This window comes from Antechinus flavipes, chromosome X, assembly GCF_016432865.1.
Source record: "Antechinus flavipes isolate AdamAnt ecotype Samford, QLD, Australia chromosome X, AdamAnt_v2, whole genome shotgun sequence".
Classification (NCBI taxonomy): Eukaryota; Metazoa; Chordata; class Mammalia; order Dasyuromorphia; family Dasyuridae; genus Antechinus; species Antechinus flavipes.
The window spans coordinates 20,535,463-20,540,596 of record NC_067404.1 but is presented as its reverse complement, the minus strand read 5'-3'; the positions used below and the strand labels follow the sequence as shown (position 1 = coordinate 20,540,596).

General features: G+C 44.7%; 2 long non-coding RNA genes across 4 annotated transcripts; both read left to right on the top strand.

The window, feature by feature from the left end:
- The first annotated feature begins 306 nt into the window (after positions 1–306).
- LOC127542360 (uncharacterized) lies at positions 307–3,323 on the top strand. Of its 3 annotated transcripts, XR_007948643.1 has the most exons (5): positions 307–422; positions 774–828; positions 1,427–1,522; positions 2,566–2,673; positions 3,203–3,323. It is a non-coding gene; the product is annotated as an uncharacterized LOC127542360 (long non-coding RNA). The 3 variants fall into 3 exon arrangements; XR_007948642.1 differs by lacking the exon at positions 1,427–1,522 and having other exon boundaries at positions 308–422; XR_007948641.1 differs by lacking the exons at positions 774–828; positions 1,427–1,522.
- Positions 3,324–3,530: 207 nt separating this feature from the next.
- LOC127542361 (uncharacterized) lies at positions 3,531–4,285 on the top strand. Its single transcript, XR_007948644.1, has 2 exons — positions 3,531–3,606; positions 3,715–4,285. It is a non-coding gene; the product is annotated as an uncharacterized LOC127542361 (long non-coding RNA).
- Positions 4,286–5,134: the final 849 nt, after the last annotated feature.

Below are 5,134 nucleotides of genomic sequence, written 5' to 3'. Positions count from 1 at the left end.
AGGGCACTTTTCCCCTTCTTGATATACTTCCACCACCCATCCCATCACCCAAGAGTACAAGTTTAATGATTAGATCGTGTGCCCTTTCTATAATCCCAATGCTTGATACAATGCAAGGCATAAAGTAGGCATTTTATTCAAGTTTATTGATCACCCAGTAGGGGGTAGGCTTCAGCTAGTGCTCAATTGTGGCCAATGAGGTCACAATGGCTAGGTCTGTTGAGCACAATGCTCGCCTCCTGATTGGCTGGCGGCAGGGTGGGGCAGCCAATGAATGGGGTAGTAATGAATAAATACCTGTCAACAGGAGCTGAAAAGTCAGACAGTTAAGGGCGACTGTGGAAGGTGGAGCAGTTGGGAAGCTCTCCCCGGTGGGGGGGGCTACAGAGGCAAGGCTTCCAACCTCCAAGGAGAAAGAAAAAGTAAGGGGGCGGGACTTAGGCTGGGACAGGGCTATGGGAGGAATAGGTGAGAATATTGGGTGGGAAGGGCGGAACAAGGATGGGGGGTGGTATCCAGGGATGGGAAGGGTACTACTTGTTCTTTACTAACTGGGAGGGAAGGGAGATTTAGGGCTGGGAGGTGAGGGAGTGGGGCATGAGAAGGGTACATTTGCTGCAATGGAAAAATTTCTCTAGTTTGAGAAAGCGTCTTTTTTAAGGAATGGCGGTAAAAGTACTAGAAGTAATGTGATTTTGGTGGGTATCACGATAAGGGTATATTTGCCACAATGGAAAAGTTTCTAAAATCTGGTAAAGTGTCTTTTTTTTAAGGAATGGCGGTAAAAGTGGCAGGAATAATGTGATTTTGGCGGGTATCACGATAAGGGTACGTTTGCTGCAATGGAAAAGTTTCTAAAATCTGATAGTGTTTTTTAAGGGATGGTGGTAAAAATGGTAGAACTAATGTGATTTTGGTGGGTGTCGGGTACTGGGAAAGGTGTCCTTTCCTTAGAAAGAGGGGTGTAGGCTTAAAGTGGCTTTGTTTGGTGGCTTTCCCGACACAGAACCCTGGTTCTGATCTCAAAGGCCCTGGAACCCCAGCTACTTAACGCAAGTAAAAGAACTGGCAAATCACTCCCGGGAGGGGTTGGGGGGGTGGGGTTTCATTTCCACATTTGTCAAATGAGGATGTTCCACTCTGTGGGTCTTTGGGGGAGTCCCTTCCAGGTCCAGATCTCTGATCCTGTAACCTCAATTCTCCAACCATTAGCTCTGCTCCCCTGGGTTAAAGATTACTTTACCCAGCTCTAGCAGCATAGCAGAACCCTGGCTTGGAAGTTGAAAACACTAGCTTGCCCTGTGAGCTTGAACAAATCAACTTAAAAGCAAACTCCTGAAATGGAGAACCATTTTCCTATTGACAAAGTCAAAAATCTATTCAGTGAGAGTTGGAAAGGTAATCTAATTCAACCTCCTCATTTTAGGGTATGAAAACTGAGGCTCAGGGAAGTTATACCAAGCCACACAAATTGTATTTTAAACAACAGCCTCTTTAAATTCAAGTTCAGCATTCTGATTACGTGAGTTCCTAACCTTTTTTGACATCAGTTTCCCCATGTGTAAACTGACAGTCAGTCTAGATGCTCCCTAGGCTCTTTCCCAGCCCCAGAATCCTTTGCTCTATGACCTAAGTGTGACTTCAGCAGCAGTCTCTGACCTATAAGATCCTTCAGCTGCCTCAATGTTGCTATGGTAACCCCCTATTGATGATGTATTTATAGTGGAAGGCTGGTTAGCTCCCCAGCAGGGATATGGAATAATAATACTATAATAGCTGACATTTATAGGGAGAGTTTTGGGGAGGCTTTTTTTGCTTCTATTTTTTAAATTGATTGATATATTTTGTTCTGAAACAGCAGACGGTTTCCAACAAACACTAAAACAACCCCCCCCCTTCCCTTAAGTATATTCCCCCAAACAGCTTTTCATTGTTAATCCCAAGGGAGGGGGGACATGTCCTTTAATTTTAATGGTACATTACTAACATTGACTGAGCAGAATTTTATTGCCTCTCAATGGTGGTTTGATTTATATTCTTTTAGTCATTTTGTTTATTATTCTCTGCTTTCTTTTCCCTGGCAAAAGCATTTGAAATGTATGTGTATGTATGTTTATACACACATATATGATTTATAGAGAGAAATAGATTTCATATATATGAAATGAGATTTGTGTGTTTATTCTGTGTTACTAAAATATGTATTATTATACACACAAATCTCATTTGATCTACACAGAAACCTTGGTACATAGCTTAATCTGGCCCCCACTCTGCAGTGACAGAAATGGCGGCTTAAGTGTGTGCCCCTGCCCAGTGGCAGAGGCTGGATTGGAGCCCTGCTTCCCCCAGGTCTCACTGGACCCTGTGCTCTTTCTGCTTCCCTGCTCCCATCCAAGCCCACTCTCCCACTGCAATTAAACTCTCAGTTTTGTTATTTTAAAATTCCTGGTGATGTTTATGCTTCGTGTCCTTTTGGATCCCAAAGGAAATAGTAAGGAACACGGAGCCCTCCCAACAGATGGGACAAGGGGCATATATTTGTTGATCTGCTTCCTCCAACAGACTCCAAAGCCAGCAGCAGCGCAGTCGTCCTCTGACAGCAGGGCTTTCAGGATCGAACGGGGACAGGAGGGAGCCTGCCCATACCAAGAGGGACTCATCCTGAAAAGCGTAAGGAGAAAAATTGTCTTCTAAGGTGCCCTCTCCTGATCAGCTGTGAGCTAGGTGCTTTTGGTTACACCATCCATTCCCTCCCATAATTGTTTTCCACCTGAAAATGTGTGGGAATGGAATCATCAGATCTCACTGGGAGCAATAGTAGGCTCTTTAATGGGATGGTTTATCCACAAATTATCTTGAAATTGCAAAATATTTTTAAAAACTTAAGTTCATAGACTCCAATGGCACGTGCCTCAGAGGTCACTCCACTTTTTTCCCTGATTTAAGATGTTAAGTGCCTTTATATTTGAATGTCTGCTGCCCCTCCTCAAAGTGAGACCCTCTTGGGTTTGGGAATGGCCCTGGTAGGGGGCAGCCTCGGTCCCTTATTCTGCCAAGTGGAGAAGAATGTATTGGGAAACTGACAAAGCCTGTCTAGAGGAGTTTTGTAGCCTTAGCCTCCCGCTGTACGGGTGCTTCCTTCGAGGCCTAAGGCCTTGTCATTCTTTAGTCTCAAGCTCATCTTTGTCTCTCTTTTCAGTGTTTCTCTAGATCAAAACTACTCTTCACTACCGTGCCAGTGAGTTCCTGGAACAATTATTTTACACCATTGAGCTGGAGTTTTGAAGAAGCCCAAGACCGATTTGAGAATAAAGAATAAATGGCATGTACCATCTCAGGGGTGGGACTTGAAAGTGTGTGTGGGGAAGTCCTGGGAATAGAGAAAAGTGGGAATGGGGAAGAGTAGAGTGGAGGTATGAGTTGGGATCACCCTACTGAGCACTAGGGGTATGTGGGTGGGGGAGAGGTGGGGTGAGGTTGTCAGATACTAATGGAGTTTTCTACTTTTTTTTCTTCTTTGTTACATAGTTCTCTTGTCATGACTATGCAGATTCCTATACAGTCTTCACCCGACACTTCTCATAGAGTCCCTTGGGATTCGAGGTAGGATTTCAGTTCTAGAATATTACTGGCTGCCAGCAGCCACACGGTGGGTAGGGAAAAGAGTAGTTCGAAGTTTGCCATTGACCTTTTGTCTCCATTTCCTGCCAGCAATTTCAATGGGAGCATGGATAACATTACCTCAGACTTGCCAAATGAGACCTGGAAAGGATACTCGAAGGTATTCAATTTCTTCGGGCAGCCCAACGACGACCCAGATCTTATCCTCATAATGATATTCCTTCTCGGGGCAGCACTGCTGATCGTAAGCACCCTCGTCTTTTTTACCTGGAGGTCCTTTGTAGAGACAGAGGGAAACAAACAAGAATACTACACTCATAACCACGATTTCCAAGAGACCCCAGTGTCCAGCCCTTCTCCAGCCTCGTTATACCAAAGTGATCCCATGGATTGGTCACAGTCGGAAGATTCCCAAGTTGCCCAAGACGAGATCCAAAGGGAAACAAATGGGATATCGACCATTAATGGCTTCATGTACCCAGAATATGGTGCTTCTGTTCAGCCCAGTGTGACCCCTCCACCTGCTTATGACGAGCTGGATTTCCCTCATGAGGGTATTCCCCCTGTTTAGGAGGAAGACATGGTGGTTTCTGACCCATGGTGGTTTCTGACCCATGGTGGTTCTGACCCCTACTCAGTCAAATAATTGGACTGTGAGAAATTCTTGTGTCTTGTCTGTTTATTCACACTTTGCCGTTAGCCTCACTTTGCTTTCAATTTAGGTAACTTTTTAAAAGGTCTCTTGCTATGCCTCCCAATATCCTTTGCTTAGAGGGCAGAAGAATTTTCATTCATATAGCACTTAGTAGGAGGCCAGGTGTGACCCTCACAATACCCTTGTAAGGTTGGTGCTGTTATTCTCATTTTATGGTCGAGGAAACCAAGGCAGACAGTTGTTAGTCATACAGCTAAGTTTCTAAAACAGAATTTAGACACTGGTCTTCTGATGCCAGGCCCAGTGCTATATACTCTTGAAAAAGATAGGACACATCTAATCCTTAAGGCAGGCCCTTTTCCTTCTTCTTGAGAAAGTCCTGAACTTTAGGGACAATGGCAAAAGGGAAGTGGGTAAAATAAAAAAAAAAACAATAGCCCAAGATCATCTGGAGGGACACAGAAGACGCCCCTGGTGAGGGGTGGTGACTGGGAGCTTAGTATCTCTTTCCCCCCCAGGTCCTGAACAGTCTCAAAGACACACACACATACATACACACACACAAAATCACTGTTCCTCCCCTGAGTTAACATTCAGTTTCTATTATTACTAAGTACTTCAAAGGGGCCAATGGCAGGCAGACCCCCCCCAAGGAGGGCCAGCCTGTTGGGAGGAAAAGGGGACATGGTGGTAAATTCCCATTTCCTCCCCATTTTTGCCTGGTTTGTCTCCACTCTGCTTGGGCTTTTTACACAGTCCTATTTTGGATTAATGAGTTATAGCTGATTCTCTTTGGTTGTCTTTCTCCTTGTTCCTTCTGGTGCATTTTCAGACATCTCCTGGAGTGTTTATCAG